This window comes from Vitis riparia, chromosome 13 (assembly GCF_004353265.1).
Source record: "Vitis riparia cultivar Riparia Gloire de Montpellier isolate 1030 chromosome 13, EGFV_Vit.rip_1.0, whole genome shotgun sequence".
Lineage (NCBI taxonomy): Eukaryota > Viridiplantae > Streptophyta > Magnoliopsida > Vitales > Vitaceae > Vitis > Vitis riparia.
The window spans coordinates 4,551,189-4,574,071 of record NC_048443.1 but is presented as its reverse complement, the minus strand read 5'-3'; positions in this window follow the sequence as shown (position 1 = coordinate 4,574,071).

Here is a 22,883-nt window from a genome sequence, read left to right as displayed (position 1 = left end):
GAAGATTTGAAAAATTAAAAATATTTAAAAACTAGAAATTGGAAAACTATTTGAAAACTGGAAATTGGGAGATTATTTTAAAATCAAAGATGATGAAAATGAAAGTGACACGTGGCCCCAAAGAGGCCATGCAAACCATGCAGAAGTGGGCTTGGGCCTTTTATGGCAGTTTCAAGAGGATGCACTATAGCTGGTCCCATAGAATTCTGATCCATAAACTCTTTGGGATGAATAGTAGTTGACTCACCAAAGCAGTAGTGGAGGTTGTCTCACCATTAACAGGGAGCTCACCACATAGAACATAATCTTCCCCTTATGACCATTTCCATGCCTATTACCATTGTCTGTTGAAGGGCCCTTTGGCGAAGGACCCTCTTCAGATCCATCAGGAACTGGTGATGGTGGTTGAGGGGGAGAAATATAAACCACTTTCAACTTGCATTCCTCAACAATATGACCCGAATCCTTATTAAACATATCTGTAGTAATATCCGTTTGGCTCGTGTCAGTAGTGACAATTGCACTCCGAAGGAGAAACTTGTCTTTGCAGTGCAGATTAGAAGGAACCTCCTTCTGTGCTCACATGGTAACTATGACGTCACATGCAGATCGAGGCAAGACAATTCCGGTATTTGGATGAACATGATACTTCTTTAGATTTGTTGTTTTCACCTTGAAAACTACATGGTTCTTGGTCTTATTCAGTAATTGAAGAGAACAAGAGATCTGCTTCTTCAATTCGAAAGGGAACTTAGGTTCCAGAGGTTCGATGCTGAGAAGCTTCCCTGTGCTCACTTTTTGATGGGCAACGCAAACCTATTTATCATACTCCCAAGAATCCCTAGAAGCTAACCAATACCACTGTGTCGTTCTGTCTCATGCATGAACTGATAAAGCATATTATTAATGGCCTTTCTAATAAAGGGTTGGTGCACCACAATAGAGACTTGCAATACATCAACACCATGGGCCAATAAATCAATATGGATGAGCACCAAGAGGAACCAAATTAGAACTTGTATATGATGATGTATCTCATGTTTTAATACATGATTCCACGGGTGGTAGAGGCTATGTGATCATGATTGTGCATCCCGTCCATCAATCGATCAACCTAGTGTCGTGAAGTTTGAAGTAGATTCAGAGCAAGAGGCGTCAAGGCAACTCCCATGTCCCAGGAAGAAAGCGCACTCTAGATCAGGAATAGAAGAAGTTTCATCCCACTGAACCTTAAGGTATTTCCATTTCAGTCCAAACCACCTCATGAAATTTGCATCTATAGAGACTGCATGCTAAGCTGTAGTGAGAACACCAAGATGCGTGATGTGATTGGATGTGACTGAAGATGGGCCATTGCTTAGTGGTCTGTTGTCCGGCGTTGGCTCAAAAGGCATCATCCTCAACAATGAAGATGACAGTAGGTTGAAATGGGAGGTACCGTGAGAGAAATGGGTATAAAGAGTGGCTAGCGGAATGGCCCACGTAGGAGTTCATGCATGATGAGGGTGAATAGGAAAGGAAATATACGAGGGAATGAATGGGAAATTGAGCGAGAGGGACATAGGAGGAAAATGAGTTTAATGGGTATAGGTGATAATGTAGAGAGAGAAAGCGGGTATGAAGAGTTCGGTGGGTGTGAAGCGATGGGTTTGATGGAGGGTATGATGGATGAGAGATGAAAAATGAAGTGGGTTAGAGAGTATTAAAGAAATGGTGATATACATGGAAGGTTAGGAAGGATAAGGTGGTGAGTTTGGGTGTGGGTATTACGAGCATGGTGATGAGCAAAATGGAATATGAGGGATGGAGGGGAATGGTGGAGACATTTGCAAAGGTTTGTGTGGCCATGCATGGCCATGCAATGGTGGGAGGAATGGGTTTAATGGGTATTGGAAAATAGGTATGAAGGGTGTTTGGTGGGGAAATATGAGTATGGTGGGCATTGCATGGGTGTGAAAGATGATAGATATGAGTGATTTTGGATATGGTGGGCATGAAGAGTGTAGCCATCATGGGTGAAGTGGGTAGTGTGAGAAGTGAACGATGATGGGTATAGTGATGGAAGCATGATTCTGGTGTGTGCATGAGCCGAATATGGGCATGGTGGGCATGAAGGTGACCATGCGCATGGGATGGGTGTGAAGTATAGCCATGGGTAGTGAGAGAAAAATGGGTATGAAAGACATTATTGGTAGAGTGAGTTGTTGGCTTTGTTTCTTTTAACACTCTGTATCCACCAACACCACAAGCATGGCTCGCTTAAAGAGTTTAAAGGGTGACCTACTCAAGCTTTGAATATCCCCACTTCCAGCTTCTTCAATACCACAGGTGAGACATTTTGATATTACACAGTCACATCTGGTCTTTCATAAAGGTGTATAGATGAGCATAACCCTGGTCAACACTTGCCGGTTCCATAGTCAAAGAACTTGATTGCAAGACCCATGCTCTGAAGTGTATATAGCATATAGGCAAAAGATTGAACATCAAAATGCATGGTGGCATGAACCAATGGAAGGAACTCATGAAAACAATTGATTAAAAGTGGCACAAGGTTCTTTAACTTCTTAATGATGAGATCAAACCCTACAGGGTCTTTAGACAACCCAGGCTCAAAAGCATGCAAACTCCTTTACCCAACAAGGTTCCCTTCAAATGATGAGATAGCTTTTCTTGTATTACATGGCAACAGTCTCAAACAGTGCACCAACCTAGTAACTGCATACTTAGAATCCTCTTACCGTGACGAATAGGTCACTTTTGTGTTTAGATAATTACCAAACATTCACCTATCGAGAATATGTCCTCTATAATTCCTTGCTCCCATGGGCAGAGATGAGAAAAAATGATGCATTCCATGAACACGTACCAGAAACAGAGGATGATGGAAAAACAGAACACAAAAGAAAACAAATAAAAAAAAACTTCAGAGGCTTCACTTCATGAGTTATCTGATTAGGTGAGAAAAACCACATCAAATGCAACCATGGGTATAATCCTTGGGTATTTCACAATAGAGGCAAAACAAGCTAAGATTTTCGGCAAATGGGAATTCTGAATCATATTTCAACAAGCAATCAAGTGACCTTCCTTATCCACCCCAAACAAATCTACAAACATTCAAACATCAACAAGAAACGTAGAGGAGTAATAAAAATCCAAATCAAACAATAAATCCGTTGCATCCATACCTAAGAGTGCCCTTCTCAATCTCCTCATTCACCTGCAAGCTCTAGCGATGGTGCAATCGTCTTAACTTCTGCTTAACCGGTCTGGCATGGGGCAAAAATGGTAAATGATGATGGACAATGGATGGGTCAATGCCCGACATGTCCTCATAGGACCATGCAAAAACATCCAAATACGATCTGAGCAACTGGGCGAGGCCATCCCTCTCATCTGTAGACAAATCCAATCCAATCATCAACTTCCTCAGTTGGTCTACTGTACCAAAATCAACAATCTCGGTATCTCCTTTGGTAGGTGAAACTCTTTGATCACCAGGACTCGAATCAGAAACAGAAGAAGAGTCCTCATCTAAATTGTGTTGTGCAATCTCATAATCTATATCAAATATCTGTGATGTGGGTGAAAAGGGTGCAGATAAAGTGATATCACAAGAGATAGACACATACTTGTAAATGCTCGAATCCATAAATGAAGAGTTGCGAACATCGTCAGAACAGGAGACAAATCCTGATAAAACATCAAATGAAAGAGGTGGGTCCACAAAGTCGGACGCTCCCTCAATTAGGCTAACAGTGCCCTCAAACAAATCATCAACCACTAAAACATCCTCTGTAGACTCCGGAGTAGGAACAATCAAGATCTCATCTGCAATCTCGATGGCAGACACCCCGAAGAGATCAAATGGCGAAGTGAGCTCAGGTTGAACCATCTCCTTGATCTGACTCATACTCATCGCGAGCATCTCATCAATGTACTCGTCATGTGGAATAACTCCATTCACTATGTTTCTAGTCTCGACGAATGTCCCGTGCTCATCGATCTCATCCAGGAAATAGAGCGTCATAAGACTCATACGATCTGGAGATGATGGGGCGACCAACATAGATGTCGAAGTGGCCAAAGCTCCATCACTCAACTGTAGCTGATGGAAAAGACGTTGAAGCTCGGCCTTCTAAATAGTGCTAAGTCCCCCAATGATCCCATCTGAAGGCATCTATGACTCGACGCCCTCACGAAGTAGTCCGCCAAAATCATGGTGTATGGGCGAATAGGATAATCAAAAGGTGTGTGAGTCAATCGGGCCCTCACCCTCTCCTTGCACAATCGTGCCATATATCGATAATCGGCCTTAGTGGGAATGAACCCGAGTCCAAACGATACATCGTGATCTAGGATAGCCATGAACTCACTGGGCTCGTGCTGACGTCGCCCATACCCCATGTCGGGTAAATAAGACATGTTCCTCATCATGTTGAGTACCACTATGCTGTCGTGTTGGTCAAACGACATAGCCACGAAGTCTCGACAAAAATCCTCCATTTCCAGGGTCTACACCTCATCAAATGTGAACTCAGTCAGAAATATGTCATCATCACTATGACTAATCTAAAGTACTGGCTTAGAAAAAATAAACATATCTCCTACAGACTACATTGTGATAACCTGCCCATTGTGAATGAACTTCACATTCTGATGAAAGGAAGAAGGAATAGCTCCCGCTCTGTGAATTCAAGATCGACCCAAAAGCAGGTTAAATGATGTAGGAATCCTCAAAACCTAGAACAATGTGGAAAAGTGGTCGGATCTATCAATGGTTTAATCTCCAAAGTGCCCATAACCTCCCTTCTAGTGCTATCATAGGCTTGAACTGTCTAAGTGGAGAGACCAAAGTTAGAAGGCGCATAGCCGAGGGCGATGACAGTGTCCAGAGGGCATACGTTCAAGGCAGAGCCATTGTCCAAAAGATAGATGGGACTCGATGGCCTGAACAATCGACTAAGATATACAGTGGACGTGTATGGTCCGAACCCTCCGGTGGCAAGTCGTCATCAGAGAATACTATGCAAGTGGCTCTACCATCCGTCACCATATGGATCAACCCCTTTGGGGTGGTGGTAGTCTAGACTCTAATCTGGCTTAAGGCTCGAATCAATGCATCTCTGTGAGTGTTGGAAGATGCCAACAAGCTCCAAATAAAAATACGAGCCTAGGTGCTCTGTAACTGCCTCAGAATCTCATCATCCTCTCTCATGACTTCCTCGGGACGAGATGTCCCCTCTAAGGGTCTAGCGGTTGTGGGGTGTTGCTGCCGTACCAACCTACCCCCGCGGATAACATACTGTACATCCGAAGTGTGAACATCGTCAACATATGGAGTCTAAACCTCATCAACATCTGGAATCAAGACGAATGACATCTGAACACTGTAATGTGGGAAAGTCAATAGCTCGATAGTGGTCGTCTATACTGATACCGCCTCAGGGACCAGTCTAGGTGTGGACATCCGAGGGCCCAAAGTCACTTTACTTATCTCATAAATCTCGTCTAATACTATAGGCTCTGGCTCTAGTTCTGACTCATCCCAGCTCAGCATGTGGATGTGATTGTCAAGCTCGACAAAGTCAATGAAGTGTATGCCATCGACCGGAGAGGGAATCGTGTGTGTAGTGTGAGCTGGTAATGGGTTTGTGGTTACACTTGGCTGACCCAAGTGAACCAAACCCTGATCAATCAGATCTCCTGGATAGCATGTCTCAGATCAGTACAACGGTCAGTCTTGTGTCCTGGCCCTTGATGATATACACAGTATAGATCCATCCTGAACTGAAGTGGGATAGGCTGAGACAATGGTCTGGGAGTGAGAGCTGTCAATAACCCAGCCTTTGTGAGCTTCCGAAGAGTCTGGCTCAACGACATACCCAATTGTGAAAATTGCCTCTGGGTCCTCAAAGCAAAAGGAGCAGAGGTCTGTTGGGCTCTGGGTCTAGGATAGGATGTTGTAGGTCTCGCGGCAAACTGTGTTGTATAGCATGGCTGCCCTGTGGCAGAATATGAAACAGAAGGCCTCTTTGTGCCCTGTGCGGTGTGGTAAGGCAATGCTAATACGGGAGACATGTAGGCCTGATCATATGGCTGATGAGGTGCCCGTGACCTATACTGCACACGAGGTGATGGTGGGTAGTAGAGTCTAGAAGTCTGCCCAACTGTTTGATAACATCTAGGAGGTCTCAAACCTACTGAATTGATAGCACCCATATCTCCTAGTCTCTATCCTCCTAAAGGCTTCTTTCTTTTCGAATCAGAAGAAGAAGACTCGGGTCATAACCCTCTAGTTATGCCCTCTTCTATACCATATAAGGCTTGTATCAAATATCCAAAATTCGGATGAGGAAAACCCATCAAGTGCCGAGCAAATCAGGGTTACAAAATCCTCATAATCATGATGATCCGATCCCACTTAGATGGTCTATCAATAACCTGCGAAATCTTCTCCCTCCAATGAGTGATAAATGAGGTGACCGACTCCTCTGGCCTCTGGCCTCTGTCTCAATGCCTCTAACTCTCTTCTCGAGACGTCAATGATAGTATTAAATGTGAACTGTCTTAAAAACTCCTGGGCCAAATTATCCCAAGTCCTACAGCGTGATACATCCAATGAAGCAAACCATCACTGTGTTGCACCACTCAGGGACATAGGAAAAAACATAATCATTTAGGCCTCATCCAGTCCATGTGCCCTCATGATCGTACTGTAAAGCCTCAAATGGATGTGAGGATAGCCAATGCCCGTGTATCTCTCAATCTCGGGCATCTTAAACTTGGCTGGTAAACTAGCCACTGGTGCTTCATCAAAATCCTTCAAAGTAACAACTCTGTCTGAAGTCCTCAACTGTCTCAACCTCTACTCAAGCCTATCCATATGAGCATGTGGGTCCTCTAAGGTCGGGGTAGGCGCGGTGATAGGAAACAAAGCAACCTCGGTTTGACTATGCAGGGTGAAAGGTATAGCCTGTGGTGCTGACCAACTGGGGTGGTGGCACTATAGGGACATACTGGGCGCCATCCTGAGGCAGGACCTGTTGGGCCTGTTGCCCATCTATCATTCGATTGATGCTAGCTATAGCCTCCTGAATCGAAGCCATGGTCGCAGCAAATTGGTCAACAGTAACTATCTGTGAGTCTATATCTCTCTGATTTGATATTTGGTCTGACTTGTCTGATGCTGTGATCAATCTACCCCCAACTTTGATCCAAGAAGTCGAACTCATACCGAACGTATCAATACCCTTACAATAATGGAAATACTAGATAAGACACAGGGTAAGGGAAACTTCACGATGAATGTTTATCAAATATGTTGAAAGGTAACCCGAAAGTAATCGAATTGACATCCAATCCTAAGCAGATACATAAGAGACTACTACGAAGGTAACTAAACCTATCGCTATTGAACCGACTCTAAAGGCCCATAGATGCACCGACGTGTTAGGAAATGAAATCTTGATTGAAATATCTAAGGCTCAACCTATAAGGTCAAGGTGGCTCTAAAGAGAAGAGGGGTGGACTTTAAAGGATCCCTAGTAGAAATGATCATACCCTCCGACAATGTACAACCCTTTGCACGCCTTTGAAGAGACGGGGCGCTTCCATGCAAGGTGGTCATCACCTCCACACATGCACTACCTCGACATCCCAGGGGGTTTCCTATGGTGAAATCTCTCAAAACTCTCAACACTTAGTGGTCAACTAGAGTGCATAGTGAGTGGTATAGGTGCATCTAAAAACCCTATGAAGCTAAAGTAGAAGATGAAACATACTGGTCTCACAAATATCCATGAAACCTAGCTCTGGGCTATACAAGTCTTCAATGATCGGACTCCAATCAGCGTCAATGTGTCGGTTTCCTTCAAAATGTTCTCAAACATCAATATAGCCCATCACTAGACCCTACTCCTAATCTCTAACTCGGTTAGAGGAACAAATACACACAAGGCCTCACACTTGCAAAAGTAAGAGCCAAAATAAAATAAATGACTGAAACCAAAGGGTTGGAGATAATGGGATAGATGTGTGACCCACACGGACAAGCGACATACGATCACATAGAGGATGGCAATCATGCAACATACAGTCAAGCAAAGTACAAATATATCACTCATGTCAACATACAAGCCATGACAATCAAGATGAATGGTGACAGAGACAGCATGCTCGAAGATGATCAGGATAATATACAAGTAAGTGAATCAACCTATCAAGTCAAACGATATACAATAGTGAATCCATACATGTGAGGTGAGCAGAACAAACATGGCAAAATCAGAGTCACTATGCTAAGACAATCAAGACAAGCAATCAAGTGAATCAACACAATCAACATATCAATCTCCCAAGTGGGTACAACAACCAAGCATACATCCATGATATCAAGAGCTCTCAATGTGCAATCAACAATCGAGCAAACTGAAGCTCAAAGAAAGGTGAGTACCCACTGATCAACCAATCAAATGTCATATTTGCTTCATCTTAAGTTCAAACTTGACCCTCTAGTGACCTCCCCAGCAGAGTCGCCATTTTGTGGACCTCGTATTTTGCGCATAATGCTTTTCCACTCGATGGTGAAACTCGCTTTTATTTATTTGTGAAAAATTGATTTTTTTTTTTAACAAAAAAAGACTTGGAGTTGCCACTTATTTTTGTTTTATTTTTAAATGGTAAACAAAATAAGAAAGAAAACCCTAAGTGTGACTCCTTATTTGGAAAATGTGGCCTATGAAAAACCGAGTATGGGCTCGGGGGTCAGGTTACTTATTGGAAGGGTACGGTAAAGACCGTAGCACCCCTCTAAGTCCCTAAAAACGGGTTTTTACTAATAAAATGAAGCAATCATGACAATTGGTAAGGAGATAAATGAATACCCAAAATGATCATGCACATAGGGGAATCAAAACACGCATAAAAAATGTTAGAGTGAGAGCGGGTGCGTCATTGGCAGCGAGCTATAATGCGCTATCAAGAAATGGGGTTAGTGTACAATTAATGAACACAAACTATGTCACACATGCCACTAAATCGAGTAAGAAATCAACAGATATTACATTTCACTTAACTTTATTCTTAAAGGAAACATTCACCGATGTTGGGTCCCCACCCTAGCCCAATTTATTTTTGCATGAATTAATTTCATAAATTCCATCACTTGGAATTACGAAATTTAATTCTTGCTTATTTTTAAAACATTTAAAAAAAATCAAAGAAAATGTGAAAATTGCTCGTCGGGAAGAAAATGGTGGCAAATTTTATTGGAAAATGTATTTTTCAACCTAGAAAAAAAAACTAAGGATGAAGATTTGAAAAATTAAAAAAATTTAAAAATTAGAAATTGGAAAACTGGAAATTGGGAGATTATTTTAAAACCAAAGATGATGAAAATGAAAGTGACACGTGGCCTCAAAGAGACCATGCAAACCATGCAGAAGTGGGCTTGGGCCTTTTTATGGCAGTTTCAGGAGGATGCATAATAGCTGGTCCCATAGAATTCTGATCCATAAACTCTTTGGGATGAATAGCAGGTTGACTCACCAAAGTGGCAATGGAGGTCGTCTCACCATCAACAGGGACCTCAATAGAACAGAATCTTCCCTTTAGGACCATTTCCATGTTCGTTACCATTGTCTATTGAAGGGCCCTTTGGCGAATGACCCTCTTCTGATCCTTCAGGAACTGGTGATGGTGGTTGAGGGGGAGAAACATAAACCACTTTCAACTTGCATTCCTCAACAATATGACCTGAATCCTTATTAAACATATCTGCAGTAATATCCGTTTGGCTCGTGCTAGTAATGAGAACTACACTCCGAAGGACAAACTTGTCTTTGTAGTGCAGATTAGAAGGAGCCTTCTTTTGTGCTTGCATGGTAACTATGACGTCACATGTAGATCGAGGCAAGACAATTCCAGTATTCGGATGAACACGATACTTCTTTGGATTCATTGTTTTCACCTTAAAAACTACATGGTTCTTGATCTTATTCGGTAATTGAAGAGAACAAGAGATCTGCTTCTTCAGTTCGGAAGAGAACTTAGGTTCCAAAGGTTCGATGCTGAGAAGCTTCCCCGTGCTCACTTTCTCATGGGCAACGAAAACCCATTTATCATACTCCCAAGAAACCCCAGAAGCTCACCAATACCACTGTGTTATTCTGTCTCATGCATGAACCAATAAAGCATATTATGAATGGTCTTTCTAATAAAGGGTCGGCGCACCACAATAGAGATTTGCCGAACATCAACACCACAGGCCAATAGATCAGTAGGGATGAGCACACGAGAGGAACCAAATTAGAACTCATATACGATGATGTCTCTCATGTTTTAATACATGACTCCATGAGTGGCGAAGGCTGTGTGATCATGACTGCACATCCAGTCAATCAACCTAGTGTCATGAAGTTGGAAGTAGATTTAGAGCAAGAGGCGTCAAGGCAACTCCCATGTCCCAGGAAGAAAGCGCGCTCTAGATCAGGAATAGAAGAAGTTTCATCCCACTGAACCTTGAGGTATCTCCATTTCGGTTTAGAGCACCTCATGAAATTTGCATCTATAGAGACTGCATGCCAAGCTGTAGCGAGAACACGAAGATGCGTGCTATGATTGGATATGACTGAAGATGGGCCATTGCTTAGTGGTCTGTTGTCCGGCGTTGGCTCAAAAGGCATCATCCTCAACAATGAAGATGACAGTAGGTTGAAATGGGCGGTACCTTGAGCCAAATGGGTATAGAGAGTGGCTAGTGGAATGGCCAACGTAGGAGTTCATGCATGATGAGGATGAATAGGAAAGGAAATATATGAGGGAATGAATGAGAAATTGGGCGAGAGGAACGTGGGAGGAAAATGAGTTTAATGGGTATAAGTGATAATGTAGAGAGAGAAAGCGGGTATGAAGAGTTCGGTGGGTGTGAAGCGATGGGTTTGATGGAGGGTAGGATGGATGAGAGATGAAGGATGAAGTGGGTTAAAGAGTATTAAAGAAATGGTGATATGCATGGAAGGTTAGGAAGGATGAGGTGGTGAGCTTGGGTATGGGTGTGGGTATGGTTACGAGCCTGGTGATGGGCAAAATGGAATATGAGGGATGGAGAGGAATAGTGGAGACATTTGCAAAGGTTTGTGTGGCCATGATTACTACTCAAAAAGTGCTATTTTATAGCTTGTAATTAACCCTTTTAAACACTTTTGAGTAGTAGTTATTACCTTTTAACCCAATTAACATATTAAGGACCTTTGCAATTATTTCTAATCACTTTGTGTAAGTTTTGGTGTTTTGATAGCTTTTTGATCACCAAAGCAATCCAAGATTGAGGAGAGTTCTTTGGAATCCATGGCAAAGCAATGGAAAGCTCAAAAACATGAAGAACCGAAGATTTGAAGTCCTTTGCCATAAGCAAATCCGGAATGCAAGGAGGGGAAGCAAAGAGAAATCTAACATGAAGCATTCTAGATGACAGTCGTGTCAACCACTTTTGGAGCACTTCCTGGAGTTCAATTTATGCATGCTATATGTTGTTTCGAAGCTCAGGACGTCAACAATCCAATGCTTCAAATGGTTCACGATTTGGAGTTGAAATGAAGGAGTTACAGCCATTGGAAGCTGATCACTCCAAGCTAAAGGAAGATTTTTGCACAACTGCTTAATCAGCCTTGGGCTGTGAAAATGTTGTCCTTTTGCTGCGAAATTTCACAGCCCTCTTACAGTGGAATTTCTCCTGAAGCTTCCCGATATTTGCGACCGACATTTTGAGATATTTTGCTTTAGATATTTGATGTCTAAATCCCCAAACTCTCCTTGTAACCCACCTATCATAGGATTCCTTGGTCTTTAAGTAAGAACAAAGGGTGAATAACCTTTTATATATAGTTTGTAATTTTCTTTACACAAGATCATGATGTAATCGGCGAAAGGAAGAAATATATTTTACAGAGTACTTGCTCTGTTTTTTCCTTCATATTTTTGTTTTCACGTTATTTTTCTTTCTAGCCAATCAAACTCTAAGGATTTTTCCTCAGAGGATGAGAGGCTAGGCTCTTCGTCTCTTGGAGTGAAGAAATCCGGGTAAGTTTCCTCATGCATAAATTGGAAGTTTTGTTGTTTTAGTTTTTAATGAAGAGAAAGTGTGGCCCGTTAATGGTTTTTATCTTTTTAGTTAACTTAAAATGCCTTCAATTCACCTGGGCCAACACTTGATAAGGCAAGTGGTCTCCGTCCATTGAGATACACTAGTTTATCTCTTGCGAGCCTTTGGGAGGTGACTTGAAGGTAGGATTTTCTAGAATAGCCAACACTTGGTAAGCTTTTGGACTCCACGGAGACATCCATTAGTTATCTCTTGTGAGCTTTTGATGGGTAATCCAAGGTTAAGGATCACCTTGAATGGCAAATGCTAGGTGAGAGGCATGAGCCATTGCAAGGTGCATGATTACTACTCAAAAAGTGTTATTTCATAGCTTGTAATTAACTCCTTTAAACACTTTTGAGTAGTAGTTATCACCTTTTAACCCAATTAACATATTAAGGACCCTTGCAATCAATTCTAATCAAATTGTGTTAAGTTTTGGTGTTTTGATAGCTTTTTGATCACCAAAGCAATCCGAGATTGAGGAGAGTTCTTTGGAATCCATGGCAAAAGATGTCCGGACAGGGCGTCCGGACACACCATTGGAGGGCGGCGGAACGTGGGCTGTGGCAGGCTTTCGGAATGAAGTAGAAAGGCTTGCTCACTTTATTAAATGATCCAGACAACATATTCGGATAGGATATGCTATCGTCCGGGGTGTGATGTGTGAAACCAAGGTTTGGTTAATCTCGGTTTTGATGATAACAAAACATTGTTTAGAACTAATGATTATATTTTAAGTGTGATTAGGCAAGATGATTTCCAAAGTGGCAATTACAAAGACATATCAAGCCAAAGAGAAATCATGAAGAAGAAGACCACCTCAAAGAGAAGTGCTTTTCAAGACCCAAGTTTCATAAGATCTCTTTGTAAGGTTGTTGGTGCACTAGGTTTTTTCATGTATTACATTCTTTACTTATGCACCAAAATCCCAAGAATTAATTCATTTTAAATCCTTTTAAAATTGGATGATTTCATGTTTTCAATTAAAACCTTGTGTCAAATATTTTCCAAACTTGTTTTAAAGGTTTTAAGTTGAAAAAGTTGGGTGTTGAGCCAAAAATGGCTCAACCGGTTGAACCGGATGAACAGTAACCGGTTGACCCCTAGCTCAACCGGTTGAGGGGTATGAACAGTAACCGGTCGACCGTTCGAAAAATGCAAAAATTTTCTCTTTCTTCCAGAACGGTTGTTCAACCGGTCAAGGTTGGACTTCGACCTAACGAGGTCCGGTCGAGGTCCGATCAAGGTCCGGTCGAGGCCCAATGGTCACCTGCCAAGCATTAAATGCTAACGGCTAGTCAACTGGTCGACCCTCAGCTCGATCGGTCGAACCCCAAACGGCTAGTTTGGCTTTTTTCTTCTATAAAAAGGCTCCAATCTTCATTGTTTCTAGAGCTTAACCTTCCTAAATCATTCTTGAATATATTTGAGCCTTAGAAGAGTGTTTTTGAGTGCACCATTGTTCCAAAACTTGCATATCATTAGTGCACCATTCAATCTTAGTTTCTTGTATCATTTGAGCTTAAAGCTTTTGTACTAGAATTTTGTGAGATCTTGTAATTATAAATCTTTGAGAGGAAGTTTTCTAAGAGTGTGGTATCTCTTGAGAAGTGTAAAGGGTGCTTGGAGCCAAAAGTCCAAGAGGGTGGATTGGAACCATAATCCAATTGTATTGCTTGAAGGCTTGGTTTGGAAGCCTTGAATTAGTGGAACCTCAAGCTTGGGATTGAAGCTAGAGGAGAGTGGATATAGGCCGGGTTGCGCCGAACCACTATAAATCTTGTATTTGCATTCTCTCTTCCCTACTCTTTTAATTTATATGCAATTGTTTTTATATTGTTTATTATATATACTTGCATATAATTATCTCTTACATTCACTTAGTTTAAATTTGCAAAAAGAGACCATCACCCTATTCACCCCCCCTCTAGGGTGATTACCATAGGTTGGATTAGCCTCAAATTCCTAACATGATGTTCACGGGTGCCGTGTGTTTCTCTATTGGGGAATCCTGATAGAGTTGCACCGGATAGCATGGCGGCGTGTGTCCTCTTGAGGAATCCGGATGGAGTTGCGTCGGATAGCAATGCGCACTCCGTGTCATCAGGGGAGGGGTCCCTACACCTTGTACACACAGACGGTCCCCCTTGCGACGCGCGGATATCTCATCCTGAATTCTGTCTGGTCAGACATGTCCGGATCCTCTGATAAGATATTTCACATCCGGCACCAGACGCCGGATGGGAGAGGAGGCATTTCGAATTCCCCGGTCAGACATATCCGGATCCTCTGATAGTGCTCACCCGGAGAGCATCTGCGACCGACATTTCAGATTACCCGGATTTTGCACAGTGCCGCGGTGTTCTCCTGAAGCTTCCCGATATGTGCGATCGACATTTTTAGATATTTGATGTCTAAATCCCCAAACTCTCCTTGTAATCCACCTATCATAGGATTCCTTAGTCTTTAAGTAAGAACAAAGGGTGAATAACCTCATATATATAGTTTGTAATTTTCTTTACATGATATATATATATATCATGTAAGAGCAGAGAGCTTGTTCTCAGACACATCCTTTGTACAATTTTGCAAGAAATATATTTTATAGAGCACTTGCTCTGTTTTTCCTATATATTTTTGTTTTCTCATTCTTTTTCTTGCTAGCCAAACAAGCTCTGAGAAAGTTTCCTCAGAGAATGAGTGGCTAGACTTTTAGTTTCTTGGAGCTAAGGTTGCCGGGAAAGGTTCCAAGTGCAAGAATTTATAGCTTTGTGGTTTCAGTCGTTAATGAAGAGAAAGTGTGATCCTTTAATGATTTCTATGTTTTTAGTTAACTTAAAACACCTTCAATTCACTTGAGCCAACACTTGGTAAGACACGTGATCTCCGTCCATGGAGATGCACTTGTTTATCTCTTGCGAGCTTTTGGGAAGTGACTTGGAGGTAGGATTTTCTAGAATTGCCAACACTTGGTAAGCTTTTGGACTCCAGGGAGACATCCATTAGTTATCTCTTGCGAGCTTGAGAAGGGAAGTCTAAAGTTAAAGATCACCTTGAATGGCAAATGCTAGGTGAGAGGCACGAGCCATTGCAAGTTACATCAATGAGAGGGAATTAGAGCTGAAATCCATTTAAAGGTTACATCTGTACAACACCGGTTAGAGAATTGACTATATGTTAATTCTCTAATGCGAGGAAATAAACCAAATGACCAGAGCTCTGTTTTTGCATAAGGAACCTCCCCTGTGAACCCAAACCTCCAAGGAATGTTTTTCTTCATAAATAATTTCTATTATTTTCTTTTTAGTTAGCTTGAAACAAAACCTCATTTTACCAAAGTTTATGTTTTATTTCTTAAGCTAACCTTGAAATGAAAAAACATCAATTTACCTTTGAATTAGTATCAGTTGTGAGTTGAAAACCCTTCCCAGAGAACGATCCTAGAGCCACTATGCTATATTAGCTAAGCTATCCTAATGCATGGTGATATAGGTTATAAATTTTGTTGATTACTCTCTCAATCAAAGAACACCAGCTGGACATGAATCAGCTGAGACACCAATTGGGAACGAATCAAATGGCGCCGTTGCCGGGGAGAGTGCCAACTTTATAGTGATATTATTTCATTGTACTTGTGGTTTTCATCACAAGTTTGGTGAGTTTTCTGTCATTTTACTAACTCTTTTAGTTGTTTCTTTTAGTCGTTTATATTATAGTATAGCTTTTAATTTAGTTTTAGTTAAGCGAACTTGTGGACCCGCATTTTTCACGTGCGTTCCCACTCGATCGGCGAGACTCACTTTTTTATTTGTGAAAAATTAATTTTAGAAAAGTTGGAGTCGCCACTTATTTTATTTTTATTTTAAAGGGAAAATAAAACAAGAAAGAAAAACCCTAAAATGTGACTCCATAATTTTTGGAAAAAAGGCATGTCTTTGAAAAACCCGAGTCTTGGTCCGGGGATCAGGTTACTTATTGGGAAGGTACCTCTAGGAGATAGCACCCCTCTAAGCCCTAAAAAGGTCTCTACTGACTAAGTTGAGGGAAACGTGGCCATTAATCAGTTAATTATAAGTACCTAAGTAAGCTAGGTGATTTCAAATATTGCACGCCTAACAAGAAAACCAACCATAAGAGAGGGTCGAAGTGCGTACCTGAATGGCTTCTTAAGCGCTATCATAAAACATGAGAGGTTAGCTTGGAATTATGACACATGGTGTGTATTTCCATCTAAGACGATCAAACAAGCATCAAGGCAACCAATTATGGCATCAAACATGGTCATGTCTCATGAGAACATACACATTCATAGAATTCTAGGGTTGTGGGGTAGAAAGGGCGTACCTGATTAGCGAGCATCCACACGTCTGGACAGCCTTGGTTGCAATTGCTCTTTTCGTTTCCTCTGTTCTTTTCCCCGACAAATTTTCAGAATCTCTCCCAATCATCCAATGCGTCTTCTCCAATGCGTCCTCTCACCAAAAAAGAATCTCCTTTCCTGCTATCTTCCTTCTTCTCCCCCCAAAACTCCGATACGTGCTACCCCCTTTTTTTTTTTTCCTTTTCTCACATATATATACCACCCCCCAAAGGCCTAAATCTGTTCTTAAAAAGGAAAATTCTCCTATTTCCTTTCTTCTCTTCTTCCTTTTTCCTTTTTCTTTTTTTTTAAATCTTCCAATTCAAATTCCCCTCCAAAACCTTCCAAGGAGAGTCCCACCTTCCTTAAACTCCAATGGTAATTTTCCTTGCAAAAACATGAAATTTTTGAAGTTAAATAATTGAATGAATAGATAAGTAAGTAAATAAATTAGGAAACGGTAAAAAAATAAAAAATAAAAAATAAATAAATAAATAAACAAATAAATACAAAAATGGGCCCCACAAGCTATGCAACCACACAAGTCATACAAGTCACGCTAAAAATGTCCGAATAGGCCAAGTGTGCCTAAACGGGCCTATGATGAGACTAAGTGGGCCTAGGGTGGTGCCTAATGGGCCAAGTGTATCTAAGAGCTATCCTAAAAAAAACAAGAAAAGTCTAAGTCTAAGTTAGAGCTATCAAAGGTCACAATAAGGGATCAAATAATCCCTTAACCAAAATCTCCAAGGTGACTCAGAAAAAGGTAAGTGGTGAGTAGTACTGGGCCACCAAAGAACTACTGTGGAGCACTGAAAACGAACTTAAGGACATGTGTTAAAGGGACAAAATTGAGGGTCTACAAATATGCCCCTCTTCGGTATAGATCACGAGTGTAGAGAATGTGAGTAGAAATACGAGTAATGAGCAGAATGAAGTGAACTATACCGAAGAATTAAAGAAAGACCAGAGATTTTGTCCTAGCACATGAAGAGGTAAGATCAAAAGATGGGGTCTCAACGACATGGATGGGACAACTCTATGTGGGGGGAAATGACAATAAAGAGAGAAGGCATGCGACGAGTAGCACAAAGATGGAAAGAGGTGAAAAGGATGATTCAAAGTCATGGACGATATGAATGGCTCTGGATCATGGACAAGGTGAACGACTCTAGATCTAGAATAGGATAAAAGACTCTGGGTCATGAGCTCAGGGCTCTAATTGGAAAGAATGACTCCGGGTCAAGATGGAAAATGACTCTGGGTCGAGAGCTCTAGGCTCTAAATAGGAAATAATGACTCTGGGTCAAGATGGAAAATGACTCTGGGTCGAGAGCTCTAGGCTCTAAATAAGAAATAATGACTCTGGTCAAGATGGAAATGACTCTGAGTCGAGAGCTCTAGGCTCTAAATAAGAAAGAATGACTCTGGGTCAGAATGGAAAATGACTCTGGGTCGAGAACTCTGGGCTCTAAAAAGAATGACTCTGGGTCAAAAATGGAAAATGACTCTGGGTCGAGAGCTCCGGGCTCTAAATAGGAAAGAATGACTCTGGGTCAAGATGGAAAATGACTCTGGGTCGAGAGCTCTGGGCTCTAAATAGATAGCCGATCAGGATACTTTCCGACTCAAGGTGCCGGGTCGAGGCCACTCACAAGTGGCTAGAATGATGAAAACAAAACATCTCAGGGATGTGAATGATGTAAATGACTCCGGGTCGTGAGCTCAGGGCTCGGGGTGCTATGAATGACTCTGGGTCAAGATGAAAAATGACTCTGGGTCGATGAATAGCTCAGGGCTATGAGCTCCGGGCTCTATGACTGATCGGCTAGAAGGAGAATGCGATACGCAAACTCCAGGTCAAACCACTCATGGGCGACCAAATGATGAAAGCTCAGCTAAGAGCTGGAAAGACTCCGGGTCTATAGGAAATGATAGCTCAGGGCTAGCGGGCTCAGGGCCTAAGGGAAAAAGGATAGCTCAGGGCTATAAGACTTAGGGTCTAGAAGGAATGGATAGCTCATGGTTGCGAGGCTCAGGGCCTAAAAAAGGATAGCTCAGGGCTGCTAGGCTCAGGGCCTAGAAGGAATGGATAGCTCATGGTTGCGAGGCTCAGGGCCTAAAAAAGGATAGCTCAGGGCTGCTAGGCTCAGGGCCCAAGAGAAGAAGAATGCTCAGGGCTATAGGACTCGGGGTCTAAAAGGAATGAATAACTCAAAGCTACGAGGCTCAGGGCCTAGAAGGGAATAATAGAGAAGACCAACTCGAAAGTAGACATGGAATGAATTGGCTCAAAGCCATATACTCAAAATGTCAAGGGTCAGACTACTGAAACCAAGAAGGGAAATATGCCCCAGTATCCAGGTTGCTCACACTGCTGAAACAACCAGTAAACCAATCATCTGCTAGCATCAATGGGTCAGAAACTGATGCATCGTGACAAACCTCTGAAAAGTCTAAACTGAAGGAACCCTCTATGTCTGAAAAGCTGCTCTGTCGATGAATCTCAAAAGGTAAATCTCAAAGAGTGTATATCATGGCTCATCTAAAAGTAAACCTCAAAGTGCATAAAATGCTGCTCATCTGGATAATCCAATCTGCAAGGTAACAATGACGAAAACAAATCTGTCTCATGAACATCTGGCTAAAGGATCCACCCACGCTCCTCGGGTGAAACCTGATGCGATCCATCTCTATCTCAACAAATCCATGTAAGGAGGCCCTGATACAGTCGATCGTCGGAAGCTCTGGGCTAGTGCTCAATCTAAAACCAACTGGTCACTGTCTCAATCTCAAGGATACTCAGAAACTAGGGAAATATGCCCCAGTATGAAACCTGACGTCAAAGTCAAAAGCTAAACAACCGACACCAATCATCCATCCTCATATCACTGCCCAAATAAATCTCGTAATGGAGAGGGGAATATGCCCCAGTATGGATATCGGATGTCGAAGTCGTGAGGCAAACAAACTAACAATGATCATCCATCTATGCACGGTCTCATCAAGGAGAGGGGAATATGCCCCAGTGTGGATAATCTAATGCACAATAAAGAGTCTGTCAAAATCAACCAAACATCTCTATAACCATGAATAAAGATAGTCATGCCGTCCAATAACAGATAGGAACCTCGGAAAAAGGGGGGGATATGCCCCAGTGTGAATATCTAATGCACAACCAAAGGATGAATCCAACACCATCAATCAACTATCCTCAGCTCAACAATAATCCGCTAAGAAGTCAGAATGATGTATCGACCAATGCCTCAAAGGAAACACTCTAAATCTAATCTCAAATGAATAGCCAAAATGATGAGGAATGTGGTAATCTCAAAAGTAGAAATATGTCTTCGATGAATCCCTGACTAAATCTGATAGGAATCTGGTAACCTCAAAATGGGGAAATATGCCCCAGTATGCCTGATCTATACACCGCACTAAAAACTGCCTCCAACTCAGTAATAATCCACTAGTCTATCTCAGAAGTACTCTGCAAATGGAACCACTAGGGGCTCAACGATGCCCCACTAGAACTGATATAGTCTCAACATACCTCGTTAAGGATCTCTGATCGGTGAAAATGTCCAGGCTCAAAGAAAGTGCTTCACTAGGGGCTCATCTCAACCAAATGAAAGGGGAAAATGCCCCAGTATGGATATCTAATGCACAACCAAAGGATGAATCCAATATCTTCAATGAACTGTCTCCAAACCCAAAAAATCCATCAAACATCAATATGCCAAGCAAGAGAGAGACCAAATGCTTCCAAAAGTATTCTCCATAAAAGAGAACATAGTAACGACCATACTTCAACCAATCTACCAAAAAACCTGTCCAAGTGAAGACTGTCAAAGATAACGTCTGATCTCGTGGCCTCAGGGTGGTCTTAAGACACGGGACGTAACGTAGGCCAAGGTGATAGGGTGAAAGAAATGAAGGGAAACTAGGCTCAAATACTCAATGATCAAACCCGTACCCTCGTGTATAAGATGTAATGCATAGAAAAAATCTCATGAGCCATGGACCTAGAGGTAACCAAAAGAAATGCCAATGGCGAAATGAGAGAAAAGATGAGTGGTCAAACCATCAATGAAACAGGTGAATGATGTGAAGAAGGTATCGAATCAAAAATGTGTATCAACATGTAAGGAATGGATAAAAAGGTGGAACAAAGATCTGGAAAGAGATAATGGGATACAAAAGGAAGCAATGAGAAAGTGGAATGAGTGATGATCAACCCATGTTAGTACAATAAAGGAAAGTCATATCACCAATGATGGAATGGTGGGTAAGACAATGATCCGGAGACCCTAGTAAAAGGTCGCTCATCTCTCATACCTAATACATATCAACCATGATCCGATACGCATAGGATACCATAGAACTCTCATATGAACCCTCGACACTCCAAATGCATAACAAGAGTGGCTCAAGGAGTGAAAAACTCATAAAAACTCACAAAAACCCACAATGACAAATATACCCAATAAATGAACCTCAAAAGGTGGCATAAATGCCCAATGGAACGAGATACCATACATGAGCATATCATTGCGCTTTTCTTTTTCTTGTTTTTTTTTTTTTTTTTTTTTTTTTTTTTTTTTTTTTGCGCATGCTCTGATCATCAATAAATCAAACTCCAATGGGAAAAATATAAAGAATGAACAAACTCTCTCAAATCACTAGTGAATACATGAACCCCATCCCATGAGATAACCTCTCAAACCAAAATCTCCGAATCAATGTCAAATGATGGAATGAATAGAGTGATATGACTGCCCTCTTTGCACTAAGAGGTGAAGAATCATCAACCCAAGGAAGAGAATAGGTAAGATGAAGCAAATAATGATAGAGACAAGAAAGAGAATGAATATATGGTGATAATAAAATAGAACAAGTAGGGTGATAAGAGGATGGTAACAAAATGAGAAGATAGACCTATAAGTCTAAAGCTCATGAGACTTTCTTAGCAAAGCATGCATATACATCAAAGGGCCCCAACCCGGGTATAGAAATGGTAATCAAAGCTACAAGAAAGAAATAAGGCTATAATATACCACGCGAAGCTCAATGGGCTAGCAACGGTTTAATATATAGAGGTGATAAAGTATGAGGCTAACCGAAATGATGGCCACCCATCCTGCGACCACAGTCTCAAACATAATACTTCTTTAGCTGATCCACGTTGGTAGGCTCCGAAAATTGGTTTCCATCTAGTCTGTCAACCATGCAGCCCCTTCTGGAGTCAACTCTCGGATAACATAAGGCCCACTCCAACTAGGTCTAAACTTTCCTCTAGGGTCTCCAATCAAACCTCTGAGAATCCTCAAAACTAAGTCCCCTTTCTGCAATGGTCTAAGCTTAACCCGTTTCTTGAAGGAACGAGCCATCTTTCTCTGATAGGCCTGAACATGATCTGCCGCTCTCAATCTCCTCTCATCTAAAAGGTTAAGCTGATCAAATCGAGCTTGAGCCCACTCTGTCTCAGAAATCTGCTGTTCAAGGGCTACTCTCAATGAACCCATCTCTGTCTCGACTGGCAAAACAGCCTCCATACCATACACTAGAGAGTAAGGTGTAGCTCCTGTAGAAGTACGAAAAGATGTACGATATGCCCACAACGCAAAAGGAAGCTTCTCTGACCAATCTCGAGAAGTCTCAACCATTTTCCTCAAAATCCTCTTAATATTCTTGTTTGCAGCCTCTACTGCCCCGTTGGTCTGTGGCCTATATGCTGAAGATCTATGATGTCGGATGGCATACTTCTGCAACAAAGTATCTACCTCAGCTCGGAAGTGTACCCCTCTGTCGGAAATCAACTCATGAGGAACCCATAGCGGCAAATGATGTGTGATCTGATAAAACTGGCAACCCTAGCAGATGTCAACCTCGCATATGATGAGGCTTCCACCCACTTGGTGAAATAATCTATGGCAACTAGGATGAACTCATGACCACTGGAAGATTTGGTGAAACCTTCCAATAATATCAATACCCCATACTGAAAATGGCCATGGCGAGGTCAAAGCGTGTAACTCTGATGGCGGTGCATGAATGAGATCACCATGAATCTGACACTCTGGGCATTTCTGGACAAACTGACAACAATCTGTCTCCATAGTCAACCAGAAATAGCCCGTCCTCATAATCTTACGGGCTAGCATGTGTCCTCCCATATGCGGACCACAAACTCTTGAATGAACCTCTCTCATCACTCGATCTGCAGAGGCTCGATCTAAACACAACAGAAGCATACCATCAGCTGATCGTCTGTACAAGGTATCTCCACAAATGACAAATCTAGTGGCCAAATTCCTCAGTGCTCTTCCTATCCTTGGCAGTGGCTACCTCAGGATATGTGCCAGATAAGAAACT